At 42.3% G+C, this 24,837-nt stretch overlaps 1 pseudogene; it reads left to right on the top strand.

Moving 5' to 3' along the window:
* The first annotated feature begins 18,143 nt into the window (after positions 1–18,143).
* LOC112071265 (UDP-GlcNAc:betaGal beta-1,3-N-acetylglucosaminyltransferase 7-like) lies at positions 18,144–19,340 on the top strand (annotated as a pseudogene).
* The last annotated feature ends 5,497 nt before the right edge of the window (positions 19,341–24,837 follow it).

Genomic DNA, 24,837 nt, shown 5'->3' on the forward strand with positions numbered 1-24,837 from the left:
CAACTCATCGCCTATCGAATACACAGTGGGATATGGGTCAGTTTGCACTTCCTACGGCTTCCACTAGATGTCAACTGTCTTTAAAACCTTGCCTGATGCTTCACTGTGAAGTGAGGCCGAAGGAGAGGGGAATGAGTAAGGTCTGCCATGAGCTGACCATGCTCTGACCATGCGCATTCACGTGAGAGCGAGCTCTGTTCCATCGCACTTCTGAAGACAATGGAATTCTCCGGTTGGAACATTATTGAAGAATTATGTTAAAAACATCCTAAAGATTGATTCAATACATCGTTTGACATGTTTCTACTGACTGTTACGGAACGTTTTGACATTTTGCCTGCTTTTAGTGAACGCGCTTCGTGACTTTGGATTTGTTTACCAAACGCGGTAACAAAAGTAGCTATTTGGACATAAATGATGGACATTACCGAAGAAAACAAACATTTCTTGTGGAAGTGGGGGTCCTGGGAGTGCATTCCGATGAAGATCAGCAAAGGTAAGTGAAGATTTATAATGCTATTTATGACTTTTGTTTACTCCACAATTTGATGGGTAACTGTATGGCTTCCTTTTGTGGCTGAACGCTGTTCTCAGATTATTGAATATTGTGCTTTTGCCGTAAAGCTTTTTTGAAATCTGACACAGCGGTTGCATTAAGAACAAATTAATCTTTAATTCTATGTAAAGCATGTATCTTTCATCAAAGTTTATGATGAGTATTTCTGTTATTTGACGTGGCTCTCTGCAATTTCTCCAGATTTTTTGAGGCATTTCTGAACATGGCGCCAATGTAAACTGAGGTTTTTGGATATAAATATGAACTTTATTGAACAAAACATATATGTATTGTGTAACATGAAGTCCTATGAGTGTCATCTGATGAAGATCATCAAAGGTTAGTGATTAATTTTATATCTATTTCTGCTTTTTGTGACTCCTGTCTTTGGCTGGAAAAAAGGCTGTGTTTTTCTGTGATTTTGCGGTGACCTAACATAATCGTTTGTGGTGCTTTCGCTGTAAAGCCTTTTTAAATCCGGTCACTGTGGTGGGATTAAAAACCTCTTGACGCTAGGGGTCAGATATATATATTTTTTTTAAATAACGTTCCCAAGGTAAACGGACTATTTCTCAGGTCCAGATCGTAGAATATGCATATAATTTACAGATTAGGATAGAAAACACTCCAAAGTTTCCAAAACTGTCAAAATATTGTCTGTGAGTATATTCTGCAGGCAAAAACCTGAGGAAATCTAACCCGGAAGTGATTATTATTATTTTTTTCTGTGTTTCCTGGCCCGTATTTCTTCCATTTAAAGGGGTATCAACCAGATTCCTTTTCCAATGGCTTCCTCGGGCTGTGACCAGGCTTTAGACATAGTTTCAGGCTTCTATTTTGAATAATTGCAGGGATTGCAGCCCTAAGAAGGGATTGCAGCCCTAAGAAGTTTTAATAGGTGAATATGGTGCTACATCAGGCTATAAAAGTAACGTTGGTAAACTATTGCTGTGATGACATTTGGTGATTCACCCTCAAGTATCAAAGACAACTACGTATTTAAGTGGACTGATACAAGCATGCGTTACTTTGGTGTTAATATTCCGTCAGACTATGGGAAACTATATGCTTTTAACTACCCCCATGTGATTCGTAAAATCACTGAAGATCTAGACCATTGGATGCCCCTCCCTATATCTCTAGCAGGTCAGGTTGCTTCAGTGAAAATGTATGTCTTACCAAGACTGCTCTATCTGTTTTCAATGCTTCCTGTTAAAATCCCTGCTAAAACCTTTACTCGCCTAAATGCAGAAACAGGTTAATTTTTATGGCAAAATAAAAAGGCTTGTATTGGTTATAAAAAACTACAGCTGTTCAAATAATTGGGTGGGCTTGGCCTCCCTAAACTTAAATCATATTACTGGGCGGCGCAATCACATAGCATCATGGATTCAACAACTGAAGGCTTTGTCATGGCTTGAAATTGAGAGTCAATATTGTGATATGCCTTTACATTGTCTCTCTTTATAGTAGACCCTATTTCTATTGACAGAATTAAACAAAACCCATTTAATACTCTTATATTGAAAACATGGAGGGAAGTTCAACGCCAATATTAACTGAGTAATGACATGTCTAGACACAACCCAGCCTTTCCAAGGATTTAGGGAATGGGAAGGGAGAGGGCTTTGTAGAGTTTCTCAACTATTCAAAGGCTAAAAAAAATTAGCATTTCAAGGAGGAATTCATTATATCCCAAACAAATTGTTATAGGTACCTTCAAGTAAGGCAATTCATTGTTAAAAAAGGATTGTTACAAAAATGACTTAGCCGATTGACGAGATGATTGAATCACTTTATCAAGGGGAAAACATTGGAACTGTTTTACATTTTTATTACAATATCCTTAACATGCACATATTATCTTGAGATTATCTTAGGAACTCATGGCAGCTTGAATTACAGGTGCAGATATCAGTGGGGAGCTGGGGGAACATATGGAAAACACTATTTAAAGCCACTACATGTAACCAAACAAGGGAGTTTCAATTCAAAGTACTCCATCGTTTTTTATGAGCCCTGATGAACTTAATAAAATAAAAAAAAAGGACTGTCCGCTATGTGTTGGAGGCAGTGTGGACAAATAGGTACAAAATCAAATATATTTTGTCAATGTCTGAAAATCCAGTCAATTTTGGTCTGAAATGTTCCCTGTTATTCAGGACATCACAGGTGTTGTTATTCAGGCAAGCCCATGTCATCGCCATCTAGGAATTGTTACTGTGAATACACTCCAATCCTCTCCACTTAAATTGATAGATCATCTTTTAGCAGCAGCAAGGAAATGTGTAACAAAATGTCCAATTGTAAACAATCCAAAAATGCCCCATTGTAAATGGCCTTCTGGGTCAGGTGGGCATCACTTGAAAGCTTTTGCCAACATGACTAACTAAGTTATAAAATATGATCTTACAGTGTTATGCTTTCACAGGCCAATTCAGAGAAACAGATCGTAATTTTGGTGCGCATAGAAAGGAGTCATGCGTGCATTCAGGTGTGTGTCCGCGGCAAATTTTCTTCACAATAGAAAAACATGATGTCATCTTGTAACTGTACATCAAACATAGTGATCATAAACCATGACACTGTGTATGACATGAGTTGTATGATATGGAAATGTGAAGTGCACATTTGAACTCACGGATGTTTGGCTTGTTTGTATGACATCAAAGCGGTCTTTATTATAATCCTCAACGTCTCATCTTTCAAAAAACATTGAGTCCTCTTAATTTATTGCATTTCCCTGACCCGGAAAACAAAACAATTGCAAACATTCCCCAATTAGAGGGAGGAATCGGGGCAACTTAATGTTGCTTGTGGTACTGGTCACCGGTATTCCAGTCCACGTTCTCAGAGCATGCGCAGAACAGCTGGCAGACATATTCACCATCATTTTCATTTTCAACTCTTCTTGTCCCAGTCTGTAATCTCCACATTTTAAACTGACCACTATCATTCCTGTTCCCAAGAGCATTAAGGATTCATGCCACAATGACTGTAGCACTCTGTAGCACTCACATCTGTAATCATGAAGTGGTTTGAAAGAATGGTTATGGCACACATCAACCCCATTATCCCAGCCACCCTAGACCCAGCCCAATTTGCATACCGTCCCAACAGATCTATAGTTTACAATGTTTTCACCCACCTGTATAAGAGGAATAGCTACAGTACCAGTCAAAAGTTTGGACACACCTACTCATTCAAGGATTTTTCTACATAGCCACTCTTTGCCTTGATGACAGCTTTGCACACTCGTGGCATTCTCTCAACCAGCTTCACCTGGAATGCTTTTCCAACAGTCTTGAAGTTCCCACATATGCTGAGCACTTGTTGGCTGCTTTTCCTTCACTCTGTGGTCCAACTCAAACCATCTCAATTGGGTTGAGGTTGGGTGAATATGGAGGCCAAGTCATCTGATGCAGCAATCCATCACTGTCTTAACTGACCTGCCTAGTTAAATAAAGGTAAAATAAAACTGTCAAATAGCCCTTACACAGCCTGGAAGTGTGTTGGGTCAAAACAGATGATTGTCCCACTAATCGCAAACCAGATGGGATGACATATCACTGTAGAATGCTGTGGTAGCCAAGCTGGTCAAGTGTGCCTTGAATTCTAAATAAATCACAGACAGTGTCACCAGCAAAGCACTCACACACATCACACCTCCTCCTCCATGCTTCACGGTGGAAACCACACATGTGAAGATCATCCGTTTATCTACTCTGCATCTCAAAAAGACACGGTAGTTGGAAACAAAAACCTCAAATTTGGACTTGACAGACCAAGGGACAGATTTCCACCGGTCTAATCTCCATTGCTCCTGTTTCTTGGACAAAGCAAGTCTCTTGTTATTATTGGTGTCCTGTAGTAGTGGTTTCTTTGCAGCAGTTTGACCATGAAGGCATGATTCACGCAATCTCCTCTGACCAGTTGAACTTGAGATGTGTTTGTTACTTGAACTCCTTGAAGCATTTATTTTCCCTGCAATTGCTGAGGTTGGTGAATCTAATGAACTTATCCTATGCAGCAGAGGTAACTTTGGTTCTTCATTTCCTGTGGCGGTCCTCATGACAGCCAGTTTCCTCATAGTGCTTGATAGTTTTTGCGACAGCACCTGAGAAACTTTAAAAGTTCTTGAAATGTTCTGGATTGACTGACATTCATAACTTAAAGTGATATGATGATATGATGAACTATCATTTCTGTTTGCTTATTCGAGCTGTTCTTGCCATAATATGGACTTGGTCTTTAACCAAACAGGGCTATCTTCTGTATACCACACCTACCCTCTCACAACACAACTGATTGGCTCAAACACATTAACCTCTCTTGGGTAGGGGGCAGTATTTTGACGTCTGGATGAAAAGCGTGCCGAAAGTAAACTGCCTGTTACTCAGGCCCAGAAGCTAGGGTATGCATATAATTGTTAGAGTTGGATAGAAAACACTCTAAAGTTTCTAAAACTGTTAAAATATATGTCTGTGAGTATAACAGAACAGGCAAAACCCCAAGGATAAACCATCCCCCCCCAAAAAGATTTTAGCCTACCACAATTTTCAATGGCTTTCACTTTTATAATAAGGCCAAGTCCTCCCAGATTGCAGTTCCTAGGGCTTCCACTAGATGTCAACAGTCTTTAGAAAGAGTTTCAGGCTGGTTTGTAGAAAAATTAGCCAGAAATTGTAGTTTTTCTAGGTGGCTTCCATTTTGGCTGTAGTGTTTCCAAGTGCGTGAATGAGAGCGCGTTCTTTGGTGTTTTTCTCTGTCCTTTTTCGCTGTCCTTAGATAATCGCATGGTTTGATTTCGCCGTAAAGCCTTTTTGAAATCTGATACAGCGGCTGGATTAACAATAAGTTAAGCTTTATTTTGATGTATTACACTTGTGATTTTATGAAAGTGAAATATTTATAATACTGTAATTTGAATTTCGTGCTCTGTGTGCTTAGTCCCCTCATGTACTCCCTGTTCACCCAGTACTGCGTGGCCATGCACTACTCCAACACCATCATCAAGTTTGCTGACAACACGACAGTGGTAGGCCTGATCAGTGGCAACGATGAGACAGCCGAAAGGGAGGAGGTCAGTGACCTGGCAGTGTGGTGCCGGGACAACAACCTCTCCCTCAATGTTAGTAAAACCAAGGACTTGATCGCGGGCTACAGGAAATGGAGGGGGGGACCCTTCGTGTCCTGAAGCAATTTAGCCATTATTTGTAGCCATTGTAGCCATTTTTCTCATTTCAATTAACTTGTGACATTCCTGGATTACTCATTATACTAATAAAGTGAGATTTAATCCACAAATACGATAGTCAGTTTAAAAAACATGTTTGACTCCGTTCCATTTATTCAATTTCAGCCATTTCAATGAGCACATCCTCCCAAATCTCCTCCCACCAGCATCCTCTGAAAAATACACTAAAAGTATATGGACACCTGCTTGTCGAACCTCTCATTCCAAAATAATGGGCATCAATATGGAGTTGGTCCCCCTTTGCTGTAAGAACAGCCTCCACTCTTCTGGGAAGGCTTTCCACTAGATGTTGGAAGAACCATTTCTGTATGGACCTCGCTTTGTGCACGGGGGCATTGTCATGCTGAAACAGGAAAGGGCCTTCCCCAAATTGTTGCCATAAAGTTGGAAGCACAGAATCACCTGGAATGTCATTGTATGCTGTAGCATTAAGATTTCCCTTCACTAGACCGAACCATGAAAAACAGCTCCTTACCATCATTCCTCCTCCACCAAAATGTACAGTTGGCACTATTGGGGCAGGTAGTGTTCTCCTGACATCCACCACACCCAGATTTGTCCATCGGACTGCCAGATGGTGAAGCATGATTCAACACTCCAGAGAGCGAGCTTTACACCACTCCAGCCGATTCTTGGCATTGCGCATGGTGATCTTAGGCTTGTGTGCGCCTGCTCAACAATGGAAACCGATTTTAAATTAAGCTCCCGACGAACAGTTCTTGTGCTGGCATTCCTTCCAGATCAGTTTGGAACCCGGTAGTGAGTGTTGAAACTGAGGACATGCGATTTTTATGCGCTACACGCTTCAGCACATGGCAGTCCCGTTCTGTGAGCTTGTGTGGCCTACCACTTTGCAGCTAAGCCGTTGTTGCGCCTCTACGTTTCAACTTCAAAATAACAGCACTTAGGGTTGATTGGGGTATCTCTAGCACGGCATACATTTGACGAACTGACTTGTTGGAAAGGTGGCATCCTATGACGGTGCCATGTCAAAAGTCAATGAGCTCTTCAGTAAGGCCATTCTACTGCCAATGTTTGTCTATGGACATTACATGGATGTGTGCTCAATTTTATACACCTGTCAACAACGGGTGTGGCTGAAATAGCTGAATACACTAACTTCAAGGTGTCCACATACTTTTGTATATATAGTGTACAAACAAACAATATACACTGAGTGTACAAAACATTAAGAACTCTTTCCATGACATAGACTGACCAGGTGACTCCAGGTGAAAGTTATGATCCATTATTGATGTCACTTGTTAAATCCACTTCAATCATTGAAAATTAAGGGGAGGAGACAGGTTAAAGAAGGATTTTTAAGCCTTGAGACATAGATTGTATATGTGTGCCATTCGGAGGGTGAATGGGCAAGACAAAAGTTTAAAGTGCCTTTGAACGGGGTATGGTAGTAGGTGCCAGGCGAAGTGGTTGGTGTCAAGAACTGCAACGCTGCTGGGTTTTTCATGCTCAACAGTTTCCTGTGTGTATCAAGAATGGTCCACCACGCAAAGGACATCCAGCCAACTTGCCACAACTGTGGGAATGATTGGAGTCAACATGGGCCGGCATCCCTGTGGAATGTTTTCAACACTTTGTAGAGTCCATTCCCCGATGAATTGAAGCTGTTCTGAGGGAAAAGGGGGGTGCAACTCAATATTAGGAAGGTGTTAACGTTTTGTACACTCAGTGTATACTGTATATATACCTATTTTAATATTTTTTACTTCCTTTGCTTTCAGGCACTTGGGGAAGTTATTGTGTTGGGAGGGTTTTCTCTGGTTGCGGGGGGGGGTTCAAGTTTTATAAACTTATAATTTGAAATGAATAATGTGCCTGTAGCATTGGCATGCACTACGCTCTTAAGGTGTCAGATTTCAAAAAGGCTTTACGGCGAAAGCAAACCATGAGATTATCTGAGGACAGTGCCCAGCACACAAATGCATAACAAATCATTTTCCAGGGAGTTGCAACACGAAAGTCAGAAATAGCGATATAATATATGCCTTACCTTTGAAGATCTTCTTCTTTTGGCACTCCAAAAGGTCTCAGTTACATTACAAATGGTCTTTTGTTCGATAAATTCCTTCTTTATATCCATAAAAACTCAGTTTAGCTGGCGCGCTTCAGTCAATAATCCACTCGGTTTCCCTCCGTCAAAATGCACACAAAATGAATCCCAAACGTTACCAATAAACTTATCCAAACAAGTCAATCAACGTTTTTAATCAATCCTTCGGTACCCTAATACGCAAATAAACAATCAAATTTAAGACAGAGAATCGTTATTGTCTTTACCGGAGATTAACAAAAAGAACGCGCTCTCTCGGCCATGCGCTTGAAAACACTACAGCCAAAATGGGAGCCACTTAGAAAAACTACAACTTCTGCCCAATTTTTCCAAAAACCAGCCTGAAACTCTTTCTAAAGGCTGTGGACATCTAGTGGAAGCCCTAGGATCTGCAATCGGGGACGATTTCGCCCTATTATAAAAGTGCCAGGCATTGAAATCAGTGGTATGCAGAATTTTTTTGTTGTTTTGTTGATGGTTTGTCCACTGGGTTTCGCCTGCCATTTCAGTTCTGTTATACTCACAGACATTATTTTAACAGTTTTAGAAACTTTACAGCGTTTAACATCCAAATCGACCAATTATATGCATTTCCTAGCTTCTGGGCTTGAGTAGCAGGCAGTTTACTTTGGGCATGCTTTTCATCCGGACGTCAAAATAGCACTCCTTATAACCAAAGAAGTTAAAGCAATGTATTTTTTCTGGCCACTCTTCTGTAAAGCCCAGCTCTGTGGAATGTACGGCTTAAAGTGGTCCTAAGGACAGATAGTCCAATCTCCACTATGGATCTTTGCAGCTCCTTCCGGGTTATCTTTGGTCTCTTTGTTGCCTCTCTGATTAATGCCCTCCTTGCCTGGTCTGTGAGTTTTGGTGGGCGGCCCTCACTTGGCAGGTTTATTGTGGTGGAATATTCTTTCCATTGTTTAATAATGGATTTAGTGGTGCTCCGTGGGATGTTCAAAGCTTTGGATATTTTTTTATAACCCAACCCCGATCTGTAATTCTCAACAACTTTGTCCCTGAGCTGTTTGGAGAGCTCCTTGGTCTTCATGGTGCTGCTTGCTTAGTGGTATTGCAGATTCTGGAGCCTTTCAGAACAGGTGTATATGTACTGAGATCATGTGACAGATCATGTGACACTTACATTGCACACAGTTGGACTTTATTTAACTAATTATGTGACTTCTGAAGGTAATTGGTTGCACCAGATCTTATTTAGGGGCTTCATAGCAAAGGGGGTGAATACATATGCACTCACCACTTTTCCATATATATATTTTTTTAATTTGTTGAACCAAGTATTTTTTTTAATTTCACTTCACTAATTTGGACTATTTTGTGTATGTCCATTCCATGAAAGCCAAATAAAAATCCATTCAAATTACAGGTTGTAATGCAACAAAATAGGAAAATGCCAAAGGAGATTAATACTTTCGCAAGACACTGTATGTGACAAAAATGTGACGTAATAAAAAGTTGCCTAAAGTTAAAAATTAGGTCAAGCAATGTATCTACATTGCTTTTCAAGTGTCGAATCAGCATTGAATGTGACATCATCCACGATGAATTTAAAATATGATCTCATTATCCCATAAAAAGTGAATATTGAACAAATGAACAATGAACATTTTGGTCAGATAACACTTGCTTTGTCATTTGGGCTACTTGAGGACAATTTCTATTAAAATCCTCTCCCAGTGTAACTGATAGCCCCATATGATCAACATTGGGATCAAATATCATCTAAGCCTTTGTTATCTGAACTTGATTGGATATTTCTTCACAGTTTGCTCTCAATAAGACCAAAACAAGACTTTAATCTGGGACAATTTAATGAATGAGTAATATAAAACCCACAAAATATATTTAGATGTTTATTTAAAAATCTGATTTTAACTATATACATTTGGATTTTTTACATTTATATACATCCACACATAATCACCACCCTCTAAACATTTGGCACTAAAATCTTTGCACATTAATTCCAATCTTTCCTGCATTTAATTACATATCAAACACTTTGTTGTGCACCTCTTGTCTGCAGGGCTATTAAATTAACATCACATCATACATGTATCAGCAGTAGTTTATTTCTTTCACAGTTTCAATGTAAACCCTCAACTCAATTCATGTCAAGTATATCAGCACATTAAAATCCATGGACAAACACAGTATACAGATACAGTTTCACAGTATACAGTTTCACCTTTATTTAACCAGGTAGGCAAGTTGAGAACAAGTTCTCATTTACAATTGCGACCTGGCCAAGATAAAGCAGTTCGACACATACAACAACACAGGAGTAAAACAAACACGCAGTCAATAATACAGTAGAAAAAAAATAAGTATATACAATGTGAGCAAATGAGGTGAGATAAGGGAGGTAAAGGCAAAAAAAGGCCATGGTGGCGAAGTAAATACAATATAGCAAGTAAAACACTGGAATGGTAGATTTGCAGTGGAAGAATGTGCAAAGTAAAGATAGAAATAATGGGGTGCAAAGGAGCAAAATAAATATATACAGTAGGGGGAGAGGTAGTTGTTTGGGCTAAATTGTTTGGGCTATGTACAGGTGCAGTAATCTGTGAGCTGCTCTGACAGCTGGTGCTTAAAGCTAGTGAGGGAGTGTTTCCAGTTTCAGAGATTTTTGTAGTTCATTCCAGTCATTGGCAGCAGAGAACTGGAAGGAGAGGCGGCCAAAGGAAGAATTATTTTGGGGGTGACCGGAGAGATATACCTGCTGGAGCGCGTGCTACAGGTGTGTGCTGCTATGGTGACCAACGAGCTGAGATAAGGGGGGACATTACCTAGCAGGGTCTTGTAGATGACCTGGAGCCAGTGGGTTTGGTGACGAGTATGAAGCGAGGGCCAGCCAACGAGAGCGTACAGGTCGCAGTGGTGGGTAATATATGGGGCTTTGGTGACAAAACGGATGGCACTGTGATAAACTGCATCCAGTTTATTGAGTAGGGTATTGGAGGCTATTTTGTAAATTACATCGCCGAAGTCGAGGATCGGTAGGATGGTCAGTTTTACAAGTGTATGTTTGGCAGCATGAGTGAAGGATGCTTTGTTGTGAAATAGGAAGCCAATTCTAGATTTTACTTTGGATTGGAGATGTTTGACGTGAGTCTGGAAGGAGAGATTACAGTCTAACCAGACACCTAGGTATTTGTAGTTGTCCACATATTCTAAGTCAGAACCGTCCAGAGTGGTGATGTTGGACGGGCGGGCAGGTGCAGGCAGCGATCGGTTGAAGAGCATGCATTTAGTTTTACTTGTATTTAAGAGCAATTGGAGGCCACGGAAGGAGAGTTGTAGGGCATTGAAACTCGTCTGGAGGTTTGTTAACACAGTGTCCAAAGAAGGGCCAGAGGTATACAGAATGGTGTCGTCTGCATAGAGGTCGATCAGAGACTCACCAGCAGCAAGAGCGACATCATTGATGTATACAGAGAAGAGAGTCGGTCCAAGAATTGAACCCTGTGGCACCCCCATAGAGACTGCCAGAGGCCCGGACAACAGGCCCTCCGATTTGACACACTGAACTCTATCTGAGAAGTAGTTGGTGAACCAGGCGAGGCAATCATTTGAGATACCAAGGCTATCGAGTCTGCCGATGAGGATTTGGTGATTGACAGAGTCGAAAGCCTTGGCCAGGTCAATGAATACGGCTGCACAGTATTGTTTCTTATCGATGGCGGTTAGGATATCGTTTAGGACCTTGAGCGTGGCTGAGGTGCACCCATGACCAGCTCTGAAACCAGATTGCATAGCAGAGAAGGTATGGTGGGATTCGAAATGGTCGGTAATCTGTTTGTTGACTTGGCAGCAGAGGTGTATTTAGAGGGCAAGTTGGTTAGGATGATATCTATGAGGGTGTCCGTGTTTACGGCTTTGGGGTGGTACCTGGTAGGTTCATTGATAATTTGTGTGAGATTGAGGGCATCAAGCTTAGATTGTAGGATGGCTGGGGTGTTAAGCATGTTCCAGTTTAGGTCGCCTAGCAGCACGAGCTCTGAAGATAGATGGGAGGCAATCAGTTCACATATGGTGTCCAGAGCACAGCTGGGGGCAGAGGGTGGTCTATAGCAGGCGGCAACRGTGAGAGACTTGTTTTTAGAGAGGTGGATTTTTAAAAGTAGAAGTTCAAATTGCTTGGGTACAGACCTCGATAGTAGGACAGAACTCTGCAGGCTATCTTTGCAATAGATTGCAACACCGCCCCCTTTGGCCGTTCTATCTTGTCTGAAAATGTTGTAGTTAGGAATGGAGATTTCATAGTTTTTGGTGGTCTTCCTAAGCCAGGATTCAGACACGACTAGAACATCCGGGTTGGCATTGTGTGCTAAAGCAGAGAATAAAACAAACTTAGGGATTAGGCTTCTAATGTTAACATGCATGAAACCAAGGCTATTACGGTTACAGAAGTCATCAAATGAGAGCACCTGGGAAATAGGAGTGGAGCTAAGCACTGCAGGGCCTGGATTCACCTCTACATCACCAGAGGAACAGATGAGGAGTAGGATAAGGGTATGGCTAAAAAGCTATGAGAATTGGTCGTCTAGAACGTCCGGAACAGAGAGTAAAAGGAGGTTTCTGGCGGCGATAAAATAGCTTCAAGGTATAATGTACAGACAAAGATATGGTAGGATGTGAATACAGTGGAGGTAATCCTAGGTATTGAGTGATGATGAGAGAGATATTGTCTCTAGAAACATCATTGAAGGTGATTTCATCGCATGTGTGGGTGGTGGAACTGAAAGGTTGGATAAGGTATAATGAGCAGGGCTAGCGGCTCTACAGTGAAATAAGCCAATAAACACTAACCAGAACACCAATGGACAAGGCATATTGACATTAAGGAGAGGCATGCTTAGTCGAGTGATCATAAGGGTCCAGTGAGTAGTGAGGTTGGTTGGGGTAACGGCGATTCAGACAGCTAGCAGAGCCATCGGTAGCAAGCTAGCATAGGATGGAAGTCTGATTTTAGCCACCTCGTGCGTTTCCGACGGTAGATTAGTGGGGTTCCGTGTGGTAGAGGGGATCAATCCAATTGGCAAAATAGATATAGTTATAGTGACCCAAGAAAAATTGGCCGATAGATAGACCTATTCAGATAGCAGCCGATAAGACAGCTAACGATTAGCTGGGTGGGCGTTCAGGTAACGTCGCGATGGAGGGGCCAGTTGGATAACTCCCTCGGGCAGATAACGTCAGTAGTCCAGTCGGGAACGCCCGGTGGGGCTCCGCATCGGCAGTAAAACGGGTCCGGATAGGTGATTGTAGCCCAGGAGTGGCTGATAGAACTCTTCAGCTGGCTAGCTCTGGAATAATTTATGTTTGCTCCGGGATCGATGTAAGCCAATAGTCACACGGATAGCAGCTAGCTAGCTGCGAGATCCAGGTGTAAATGTCCAGAACTTGCGGTTGAAATCTGGGGATATGGAGAGAAAAATAGGTCCGGTATGTTCTGGTCTGAGTCGCATAGTACAAAACTGCCGATAGCTTTTCGAGCTAAAGGATACTGATGACCACAAACCGTGGTTAGCTGAATAATAACGTTAGCCAGTAAACTGGCTAGCTTCTGGTTAGCTTCTGGCTAGCTTCTGGTTAGCTTCTGGCTAGCTTCTGGTTAGCTTCTGGTTAGCTTCTGGCTAGCTTCTGGTTAGCTTCTGGCTAGCTTCTGGCTAGCTTCTGGTTAGCTTCTGGCTAGCTTCTGGTTAGCTTCTGGCTAGCTTCTGGTTAGCTTCTGGCTAGCTTCTGGCTAGCTTCTGGCTAGCTTCTGGCTAGCTTCTGGTTAGCTTCTGGCTAGCTTCTGGCTAGATTCTATTGTGGATTTCAGATATGAGGTAAATAATACTTTCTTTTTTTTAATTGGTGAGGCGGGTTGCAGGAGAGTGTTTTGAAGTTGAGTTTTTGGAAAATAAAATATATAAAAGATATGCGAAGAAAGATGTAAATATATATATACACGGGACACGACAAGACGAGGACAAAGGACGTCTGACTGCTATGCCATCTTGGGACAAATCGTGGTCCCGTGTGGCTCAGTTGGTAGAGCATGGCGCTTGCAACGCCAGGGTTGTGGGTTCATTCCCCACGGGGGGACCAGGATGAATATGTATGAACTTTCCAATTTGTAAGTCGCTCTGGATAAGAGCGTCTGCTAAATGACTTAAATGTAAATGTAAATGTAATGTATGATGGTGTTAGTTTGCAAATTAGTTTGGACATCTTTTTTTAGTTTCCAGTACACTATTAGAAGTCCAGATGTTTATGTCCAAATGTTTACTACATAAATAAATAACCAAATAACAATTTCAAAACTGAACAATCTCACGGAAGTGCAGTGACCCATAACAATGGGTATCTCTACATTGGACTGCAGGGTCAGATGTAATAAAAAAATGACATGATGATTTAAAAAAATGATTAACATGGTCAAATGTGACCCGATTCAGGAAACTAAGCGTATGTCGCAGGTCACGACTTCACAGGAGAGCTGTTTGAAAAAAAAAATAATAATTGCAAAATGCGTTTTTTGCCAGAAATGCCTTCTTGAACATGTGAACTTTCATGTGCCATAATATAGAACTTGTATGCCATCTGTAAATATGAATAAAAATGTTAAATTACCAGCCTAGTTGGTTTAGCCACAGAAAAAATGAGCAACCTTCCCGCTAGCCATGATTGGCTGAGATAATGAATGGGCTGGACATGCCGAGAGATGAGTGTGTATTGGTCTGCAATATAGCACGCGTCTGTCTATTGGAGCTGGTCAGTATGTCTAGGTAATCGTGTCAAATTAGGTTTTTTAAATGTATCGCCTAGTAAACCTGCAGAAACCTAACGTCAAAGTGTAGTTAAAGTGTAGTGTTAGCTAGCTAACGTTATATGTATGCTCTCCACTTTCTGGAGGTCTGAGTTTTGAAATCAGTGGAAGTCGAGTATGATGGCTAAGGAGATGGAGAAAACACCAGTCTGGATTAAATCATCAAACTAAGGGTAACCATGCATGGCATCAGATAGGAGATGTGTCTAACCATGATGTATACTGGTAAGATAGTCTAGCTAGCTACATTTCAGGTATTACACATTTCTAATTTTGACAGAAAGTGGTTTCATTTCAAGTGTACTGTTAGCTAGCTAGCGTTAGCTGGCTGGGTTGCTAGCTAACGTGATGTTTGATCTTATTTTTCGTATCGCAGACACATTTATTCGTATCTCAGACACATCAGCTGATGTAAGAAAGGCTTTATAAATAAATTTGATTGAAATTTGATTCATTTGCTTGACTAGTTATAGCCATAGAACCTGGTTGGTTAGCTACCTGCAGATTCATGCAGGGTAGTAACATCATACGTTGTGATTATGGTCCATTGTTTAGCTAGATGGCTAGCTACATGTCTTTACAAAAGACACCATGCAAGTATCCATTTCAATAGAATTCCACTTCAACTGTTGATAGAAGTACTAGCTGGTAACTTTGCTCTGGCTGTCTACTCCGATTTCAGACCATGGGTAATATAGTCTAGCTAGCTACATTTTCAGATATTACATGTTTCTAATTTTGACAGAAAGTTGTTTCATTTCAAGTGTACTGTTAGCTAGCTAACGTTAGCTGACTGGGTCACTAGCTAACATTATGTGTCTAATCTTATTCTTTTTATCTGAGACACATTTGCTTGCCTAGTTATAGCCGTAAAACCTGGTTGGTTAGCTACATGCAGATTCATTCAGGGTAGTAATGTCATGAATTGTGATTATGGTCCATTGTTTAGCTAGCTAACTAGCTACATTTCTTAAATTCTTAAATTTCTTAATTTCTTTCCACACTAATTTTGACAAAGTATTTTAATTTAAAATGATTGTACTGTTAGCTAGCTTGTTAAGGTTAGCTGGCTGGCTCGCTAACTAACGTTACGTCATGCGTTGGGATTAATTGTTTACCTAGCTAGCTATCCAGCTATATTTCTTTAAAAAGTAATCTCGTCTTAGTGTGCCAAAGCGCGGAATAACTGATGGAATTTTTGAATGCTCAACCCCCGTTGAATATGTCCAGTGTCAGTAAATGTCGGCAACAAAGCGTTATTAATTTGTTGCCAGCAGCACGGTTACAGTCACCAACGCTCTGGATAACATGAAAACTTCCTAACCAGCTCTGCTAGGGGGAGTAAAATGGTCAGAGTGACTGTGACTGTTCTCTCATTATGTGTCTGGAAGTAGCTAGCCAATGTTAGCCAGTTAGCTTGGGTGCTTGACTGTCGTTGCGAGGTCAGAGCTTTTGGAACAACCCTACTTATTTGCGCTCTGAACGCGAAACGCTCTGAATTCATGAACTGACAATCTGACAGCACAGTTGCAGTCACCAACGCTCTGGATAACATAAATAACCAGCTCTGCTAGGGCGAGTAATGTTCAGTGCTCTGTTCCATCTCACTTAGATGTCTGGAAGTAGATGGCAAGTTAGTACACAACACACGGATCAACCCTTGAAGAGATGGGTGGGGCTAAGGTTTAATTAAAAGGGTGTAAAACATTGCTAAATTTATGTAGACAAAGAAGGGCTCTCCAATAGTAGTACCAAAACATTGAAAGATGGTTTTCTCAGACGTGAGTTTACAAGTTTATCAACTTTCAAAGCAGAATTACTATCCCATTGTTTCCTAAAATTCAGTGTATGTTTACCATTCTGTAGCTCTCAGTCTCTACTTTTATCCAATGTTAAAAACGGAAGTTAAAATGTTGCTAATAAGACCGAATCAAGGTGGTGAGTCAGAAATATGCCTGCAAAACATTGGTGCCTTGACAAATATCTCCATCGGTTAGAAATAAATATTATTCAAAAACCTACCCATGTGAGAAGGGGACTTTATAAACTACATTGGTGAGGTAGAGACACTTTGTTTATTCCTATCTTATGAGGTTCATGTTACTACAGTATCATTAAAGCCTGGTCCAAATTAACAAGGTGTTGAACATTCAGTACACAGTCAAAGTGATGCGTAACAATGTGAGGCAGCTCGCTGTCCTCTGCAGCACTGTCTTCCACTCCCTCAAGCCCCTTGGTTTGACGTCTCTGAATGTGCCTGCTGACATTGAGAGTCCTTCAAAATGCCACCAGAATATACATCATTTAAAAGTAATTAAACTTTTCAAACATATCCAGATAATTTACTACCGACAATGAAGGATTCCACGCCACCGTGATGCCCCCTCCCCCGGGTTCCTACCCGAGAACGAACTTATGAGGTTCTCTTCTCCCCTCACCTAGGTAGCAATCCAAATTCCCAACAGGCTATAAGATCTCTACTTTCTTCGAGCAGATGAGATTACTATTCACCAGGTTCCACATGTGTATGAGGTCCGGTGGCAGCAGCTTGTGGACCACGATCATGCTTTTAAAGAAACAGGGTTCTTGGTTAAAAGTTCCAACTGCAGGGTGTGATGACATCTTTACGTCATCACGTAATGTGTAGCATTCGCATAGTTTGTTCATACTCAATCTTTCAACATAAAGACTAGCATTCACAAATAATAATGGTTCACCAGAAGATTCTTTTTTCAACATTGTCACAAGTTTTCATGCATTGGAGCTCTCACAACTCATAACTTTCCACGTTTAAAGTGATTAATCGTATATGGTCTTTAGCTGTCGTCACCTTAATTCAAAAGGTTAAGCAAATAAATGTTGTCTAGTTAATTTCCATGAAATCATATTTAAGTTGCACATTATGTCTTCTTAAGCCACCTGTCTATTTCACGTGTTTTCAGGCTATACATAAAACAGCCCAAAATTCCCCTATGGGGGTCACAAAGCATGAAGTGATGTTATAGATATATATATATATATATATATATATATGCTATAGCTTGAGAGTTTACATTTATAAGCAATTCATTGCAAGTATCAAACAATGAGCTGAGATCTGCCAGTATTTTTTCCTGTAAGAAAATGTTAGTAAATTAACATATTTTAAAGGCTTGATAGAATCATACATTTCCTAATCAATATTCTGTTTTAGATATTCGGAGCAGAATCATATCCTAATCTCTAAGGTAAATATAAAAGCATTGTAAAATGTTCCAATATGTGTGAATATGTTCTTCTGGACCAGATTTAGGGAGTGTTGGCCAAAGGCATTCTTTTAGACTATCATTATCAAAGTTAGTAATAGCTAGATGACTTTGATGTTCTCTTCATCTGACTAACAGCCCCTTTCTGCCTGTCTCTCTCCAGGATGTCCAGGATGACCACTCGGGATTGATGGAGGGTGTACAAACGAGTGTGTGTCATGTTCTTTCTGGCTGTAGTGACATTGACAGTGGTCCAGAGAGGGAGCATCGGCACTGGGGCTCCCTTCCAAATTGAGAGGCAGGCTCGCATGGAGGCTTCTTCAGAGGAAGGAGAGGACAGGGCCCTGCAGCAGAAGAAGGGTCTCTACCCAGTGACCAACACCTTTTGGAAGAACAGCAAGACCAAACAAGCTGAACCTGCGGCTGCCGCCACTGGCACCACAGAGGAGCCCAGTGTCATCCATGAGGGAGCTGGCTCCCAGACCTGGGACGTGTCCATTGCCAACTGCAGTGCCAACCTCAACTTTATCAACCAGGACTGGTTCAGGGGCCTGGAGGCCAACTTCAAGCAGTTCCTGCTGTACCGCCACTGTCGCTTCTTCCCCATGCTCATCAACCATCCGGAGAAGTGCTTGGGGGAGACCTACCTGCTCATGGTCATCAAGTCCATTGCCTCGCAGCACGATCGTCGTGAAGTGATCCGCAAGACGTGGGGCAAGGAGCAAGTGGTGGACGGCAAGAATGTGAAGAAGGTCTTCCTGCTGGGGACGGCGTCCAACGAAGCTGAGAAAGCCAACCATCAGAGGCTCCTGGAGTACGAGGACTACATCTACGGAGATATACTCCTGTGGGACTTCCAGGACAGCTTCTTCAACCTGACCCTCAAGGAGACGAACTTCCTCAAGTGGTTCTCCACCTACTGTGCCGACGTGCGCTACATCTTCAAGGGCGACGACGACGTCTTTGTCAGTGTGGAGAACATCTTTGAGTACCTGGAGGCCAGCGCCCATGTCAAGAACCTCTTCGTCGGCGACGTGCTCTTCAAGGCCAAGCCCATTCGCAAGAAGGAGAACAAGTACTACATCCCACAAGCGCTTTACAAGAATGCCTATTACCCTCCATATGCTGGAGGTGGTGGGTTCCTCATGGATGCACCCCTGGCCAGGAGGCTCTACTGGGCCTCAGACTCTCTAAAGCTATACCCCATCGATGACGTGTTCCTGGGAATGTGTCTGGAGGTGCTGCAGGTCACGCCCATCAAGCATAATGCCTTTAAGACATTTGGCCTTGTCAAGAACAAGAAAAGTAAGCTTAACTTCTACCGAGTCAGAAACCCGGATCCGGGAGCACCCCCCACCCCCCACCAGTAAAAAAGCTGAATAGCATAGCTAGCATAGCGTCACAAGTAAATAGTAGCATCTAAATATCATTCAATCACAAGTCCAAGATACCAGATGAAAGATCCACTTCTTGTGAATCCAGCAATCATTTCTGATTTTTAAAATGTTTTACAGGGAAGACACAATATGTAAATCTATTAGCTAACCACGTTAGCAAAAGACACAATTTTTCTTTGTCCACCATTTTTTCTCTCCACCAGTAGCTATCACCAATTCGGCCAAATAAAGATATTGATAGCCACTAACCAAGAAAAAACCTCATCAGATGACATTCTGATAACATATTTATTGTATAGGATAGKTTTTGTTAGAAAAATGTGCATATTTCAGGTAGAAATCATAGTTTACAATTGCACCCACCATCACAACTCGACTAGAATAAATACAGAGAGCAACGTGTATTACCAATTTACTCATCATAAAACATTTCATAAAAATAGACAAAGCATAGCAATGGAAAGACACAGATCTTGTGAATTCAGACAATATTTCAGATTTTCTAAGCGTTTTACAGCGAAAACACAATAAATCGTCATATTAGCATACCACATGTGCAAACGTTACCCCAGCTTACACCACCGGAAGAAGGAGCCATCTAAGTTATGATCACCAAAATATAAAATTTTTTCACTAACCTTCTCAGAATTCTTCCGATGACACTCCTGTAACATCATATTACAACATACATATAGAGTTTGTTCGAAAATGTGCTATTTAGCCACAAAAAACGTGGTTATACAATGAGAATAGTAGCAAAACTGGCCTGAAAATGTCGGGCGCTATCTTTGAGAGTGATTAGTCTAATCGATAGCTAATCATAAACTTGACAAAAAATACAGGGTTGACAGGAATCGAAAGACAATTAGTTCTTAATGCAATCGCTGACTTACATTTCAATATTATCCTTACTGTGGCATACCGGGTCCGCCAAGCGAAGCTACACATAACAAAATGGCGATATATGCGTTTAAAATTTTTCAACAGAACAGCGATTTATTCATATAAATAGTTCTTACTGTGAGCTGTTTCTTCCATCAGAATCTTGGCCAATGTATCCTTTCTCCGGTCTAATCGTTCTTTGGTCGAAAGATGTCCTCTTGTCCGTCGAAATGGCAATAACGTTCGGTATGTACAGGAACGTGCCAGCTCATGGAAGGGTGTCAACCAATGAAATGCCTCAAAATCGCACTAAACGGATATAAATTGCTATAAAACGGTTTAAATTAACTACCTTATGATGTTTTTAACACCTATAACAAGTAAAAACATGACCGGCGATATATTACTGGCTAAACCAAGGCTTGGAAAGAGGTCGGTCCAACGTCCTTCTCGCGTCGAGCGCAGGGTCCAAAGGAAAGCTACTTCCGGTCTTTTGTGTTTTATACGGGCCCTGATTGCGCAATCGACTCCATTCAAATTGTCACCACTTACTGACATCTAGAGGAAGGTGTAGGCAGTGTTTGTATCCTCATAGCATTCACTGGGACATTAAAACTGACCTGGGACCAGAGGCCAAGATTTCTGAAATCTCACTCCCTGTCAGGGAAAGTGCTGTAGATAGAGTTCTGTTCCACTCAGAGACATAATTCCAACGGTTATAGAAACTAGAGAGTGTTTTCTATCCAATAATAACAATAATATGCATATTGTACGAGCAAGAATTGACTACTAGGCAGTTTAATTTGGCAATGTCAAAAAAAATAAAGTGCTAATAGCACCCCCTATTGACAAAAGGTTAAACCGGAGTTATATGTTTTTTAAGGCGGGGACAACAATTTTTATTAGGTAATATATCAAAGGCCCATATTCTTATAATTTAAAAATTTATATATATCGTATAACGTGTTAATATTATCTAACGCTCGCAGGATATCCAACATTAAGCCAACTGCCACCGGGGATAAATGCTACTGAACAGCCTTCGTTAGAATGGAATTCCGAGGAGCAACTGGCGGACACGGAATTTTACGAGAGATCTATATGTCAACTTTATGTATTTTTTATGATAAAATGTATAACCGACATCGAACCCCCTACACCACTGGAGGACATGGTCGAAAGGGAAGGGGTACCCCGGAACATGGAGAGTAAAACAATGAATTCGGACGATTTCACCGCTTTAAAATGACATTTCGGTGGTCGTTGATTTGCGGTGGTTTGAAATGGGCCGAGAACAGGCTAAGGACAACTCCGAGACAGAAACAATATTCAGTCATGATATTCTAAAACAGGAAGACAACGATTTTTACAGATATTCAGAAACGGATGGACAATGATTTGTAATTTTTGTATTTATATTTTAAATGTAAAAAAATATTTTTTAGTTAATATGTCAAATGCACGTATTCTTATAATTTAAAAATGTATATATATATATCGTATAACATGTTAATATTATCTAACGTCTGTATGATACCCAGAGGCTACCGGGCATAATTGAATGTGAACCGACAGCGTTAGACGGGGATTCACAGAAACAAACTGCGCCCGGTCCTTTACGTAGCCCTTCCGGGTATTCTCAGAAGCAAACTGCGCCCGGTCCTTTACATAGCCCTTCACCATCACACTATTTTCGACGTAAGTCCAATAATCACATCCATAAGAATATTTATACATTAAAAAACAAAAAGTGTACACCCTATTTTAAAAGCTATTTTTGTGTTTACAGCGGACAGCCAACAAACAGAGGTACATGCTGCATTAGGGACTCTGAACGACTTCGGAAGAGCATATGACACAGATGCTATTCTACGATGTTGTACTAACGGCCTTACCTAACTCCAGACAAGGCCAACAGCCCAGAACAGGTTAAAAAGATAATCGGTGAATCCTTTCTTCCTCATGTAACTTTATGAAGGGGTTGAATATTCAAGGTGATGTTTGTATATAGATATATATTATTTAAGAATGATAGGTATTCATTATTGGTATTTACATGTATGTTTTTTAAAAATGAAGGCTATTTATCCAATGAACCATTGTTTTTATTTATACTGTTTATAAACAATAGCTTATGCCCTCTTAGGGTCTACTTTATTAAATCAAACCTCTCAGACTACAAAGTATGATTAGAAAGTATGATTAGAAACCATGGCCAACTATATTCAATCTGTGATTAGAAACGATAATTAGAAGCTATGACAAAACTATGATCAAACTATGATAATAAACTATGAACAACTATGAAGACAAGGCTGTGTGCGTGTGAATGATTATCTATTATTTAAGTCTGTAATATTACTCTCTCTCTCTCTATGTATACCCTTTCACTCAATGTATACCAAAGTAGCAAATATTTAACAACGTTTCAACATCCGGTATTGCAACATTTATGAAAGACAATGACATACAATTTTAGGCAATTATCGATATAATGTGTTACATAGTGTGCAGCTGAACAAATATATTCTTAAACCCCTTTTTTGTATCTTCATAGTTGTCACAATTGTCACGCCCTGACTGTAGATGGCTTTGTATGTTTCTATTTTTAGTTGGCGGAGTCAGGTAGGAGACCTGAGCCAACTCCCCGTGCTTACCATGGCGAGAGAGTGATTGGGCAGGCACCGTGTTATGCGGTGAAGCGCACGGTGTCCCAGTGCGCATGCATAGCCCGGTGCGCTACATCAGCTCAGCTCCTCGAATCGGCCGGGCTAGAGCGGGCAATCGAGCCAGGAGGGGTGATGTCGGCTCAGCGCATCTGGTCTCCAGGTCGTCTCCTCGGCCCGGGGTATATTGCACCAGCCCTACGCACGGTGTCCCCGGTTTACCAGCACAGCCCAGTGCGGCCTGTTCCGTCTCCTCGCACTTGCGGGGCTACAGAGGGAATCAGCCAGGAAGAGTTGTGCTAGCTCTGCGCTCGAGACCGCCAGTACGCCTCCACGGTCCAGTGCATCCGGTGCCTCGGCCAAGGACAAGGCCTCCTGCATGTTCCCCAGCCTGCTGAGTCTGTGCCTGTGCTAAGCCCTAACCCTCCCGCATGTCTCCCCAGCCTGGTGAGTCTATCCATTCCAGTGATGATCCATGGCAAGAAGCCTTCCAGTGATGATCCATGGCAAGAAGCCTCCAGTAAGGAGTTATGGCACGAGGCCTCCAGCATCGCCCTCTAGTCCGGAGCCTCCAGCGTCGCCCTCTAGTCCGGAGCCTCCAGCGTCGTCCTCTAGTCCGGCGCATCCAGCGTCGCCCTCCAGTCCGGAGCATCCAACGTCGCACTCCAGTCCGGAGCCTCCAGCATCGCCCTCCTGTCGCGGAGCAGCCAAGTCTCCCTCCTGTCCGGAGCAGCCAGAGTCTCCCTCCTGTCTCGGAGCAGCCAGAGTCTCCCTCCTGTCCGGCGCTGCCAGAGCCTCCCGCCTGTCCGGCGCTGCCAGAGCCTCCCGCCTGTCCGGCGCTGCCAGAGCCTCCCGCCTGTCCGCGCTGCCAGAGCCTCCGCCAGTCCGGCGCTGCCAGAGTTTCCCTCCTATTCGGGATCCGTGTAGAGTCCCCAGTCCGGGGTCGGCGACGAGGGTCGCCATCCTGGGCGCTACATAAGGGGCCAAGACTAAGGAGCTGTGGGGTCTACGTCCCGCATTCAGAGCCACCACCGCGGCGAAATGCCCCAGACCCTCCCTATTGGTTCAGGTTTTGCGGCCGGAGTCCGCACCTTTGGGGGGAGGGGGTACTGTCAGGCCCTGACTGTAGATTGCTTTGTATGTTTCTATTTTTGTTTGGTCAGGGTGTGATGTGGGTGGGTATTCTATGTTATAGGTCTAGGTTTTCTATTTCTAGTGTCTGGCCTGGTATGTTCTCAATCAGAGGCAGCTGTCTATCGTCGTCTCTGATGTAGAGCCATACTTGGGTAGCCTGTTTTCCCACTTGTGTTTGTGGGTGGTTTATTTTCTGGTTAGTGTTTGTTGAACCTTTCAGAACTGTTCGTTGGTCGTTTTGTTGTTTTTGTTTCGTGTATTTATTTTGATTAAAAGTATTATGGATACTTACCACGCTGCACTTTGTTCCTCCTCTCCTTTCCCCCGACGACATTCGTTACAGAACCACGCACCAACAAGGGACCAGAGCAGCGTGGTGGAATGGACTCCTGGACATGGGGAGGAAATCTTGGACGGCAAAGGACCATGGGCACAGCCGGGAGAGTATCGCCGTCCGAAAAAGGAGCTGGAGGCAGCTAAGGAGGAGCGGCGCGATATGAGGAGTTGGCTCGAGGAAAAGTGCACGAGAGGCAGCCCCAGAATTTTTTTGGAGGGGCACACGAGGTGATTGGCGGAGTCAGGTAGGAGACCTGAGCCAACTCCCCGTGCTTACCGTGGCGAGAGAGTGATTGGGCAGGCACCGTGTTATGCGGTGAAGCGCACGGTGTCCCCAGTGCGCCATGCATAGCCCAGTGCGCTACATCGCAGCTCCTCGAATCGGCCGGGCTAGAGTGGGCATCGAGCCAGGAGGGATGATGCCGGCTCAGCGCATCTGGTCTCCAGTTCGT

Source organism: Salvelinus sp. IW2-2015, unplaced genomic scaffold, assembly GCF_002910315.2.
Source record: "Salvelinus sp. IW2-2015 unplaced genomic scaffold, ASM291031v2 Un_scaffold1565, whole genome shotgun sequence".
NCBI lineage: Eukaryota > Metazoa > Chordata > Actinopteri > Salmoniformes > Salmonidae > Salvelinus > Salvelinus sp. IW2-2015.